The sequence below is a fragment of the Pseudomyrmex gracilis genome, unplaced genomic scaffold (assembly GCF_002006095.1).
Source record: "Pseudomyrmex gracilis isolate BER0280 unplaced genomic scaffold, ASM200609v1 scaffold_4060, whole genome shotgun sequence".
In the NCBI taxonomy this organism is placed as follows: Eukaryota; Metazoa; Arthropoda; class Insecta; order Hymenoptera; family Formicidae; genus Pseudomyrmex; species Pseudomyrmex gracilis.
Window position 1 is genome coordinate 1 of NW_018024644.1, and position 1,346 is coordinate 1,346.

Consider the following 1,346-nt stretch of genomic DNA (forward strand, 5'->3'; position numbering starts at 1 on the left):
ATAGGCCCAGACAATTCTTTCTTTCAAAATTTTTTCCGTAACGAAAACTTAACAAAGTAGTTATGTATACTTAGATTAGGATAATAATGTACAAAAGTACAAACGTACAAAATTTACTTGGCGCTACTTTGTGATATCACTTTTTTTGTAAAACGTATTCTCAACATCACTATGTATCCATTCCCGTATCCATAACACAATTAGTTTCTGTAAATACGTAATTAAATTTTGGCCACTTATTTGGTTCTTCTGGCCCATTGTGCGACACCCGAAATGTGCAGTCGGTGCAGACTATCCGAAATCGCTATAAAAAATAGATACTGATCTAATATCACAGTTATCAGTTTCGACGATTTAAGAGGATGCTGAACCGCTGGCAAAAGTCCGCTCAGCTGCTACTCAACCGCTACGTTATTGGTAGGTGGCGTCATCTCTCGGGACCAAGTCAAACCAAAACAAGGATAGATAACATGAGAGAAACAAGGATAGACATATGTTTCTCTTTGACGCTTCTGCTAAAATTGTACTAATTGTATTTAGAATTTTTCTTGTCTCACAAGGCTTCAAAATCTTTTTTGAAGCACTCAAAATATTTGTCTATGTTTCTAGTTTGGGTTAAAGATATTTTTATTTGGATTTATATGGACAATTTTGCATATAAAGTAAAAATGTAGTTTCTGTAGGAACAGTCTATAAACTTTTTTTTGGTTTTCTTAAATTTTTATGCTTTATCCCATTTTTTACTATATTTTCTTTATTTCTGGAGAAGTTTTTGTTCCGATTCATAATTTTCACAAAAAATTCTAAAGACGACATGAGGATAAAACAGGACGATTCAGCATCCCCTTAAGAAAGACATAAATCGCGGTTGTCTGTGAATCATAAAATAAAGTTTCTCCGAATTTTTTAAATTTATGAAGTGACGGCAATTTTTCATAAAAAAATAAATGATGTTACACAGTAATTTAAAATTAAATAGTAATGTTGTTATTTTTATTACGATAACTGCTTGTATATTGCTGTGCACAGCTGGTGAAGTTTTAACTATCAAAATTTAATTCATGTGTTTGGAGCGTAACTTTGGTAAATTTTATTTTTATTAACATTTTCGAACAAATATCTGTTTTTTTTGTAATCACAAACATAATTCTTAGGTACATAATTCTTATAGCGATTTCGGCTGGTTCGCACCGACTGCACATTTCGGGTGTCGGTGCAAATTGTGAGTTCGGCTGGTCGAATGGCAGCAGTTCTTTGCTGGTTCCGCGTATTCGTCTGAGCTCAGTACACACGGCGTCAAAAATTCGCGGAGTAGGCGCGGGGATCGGAGGGCAAGCGGGGGGGTT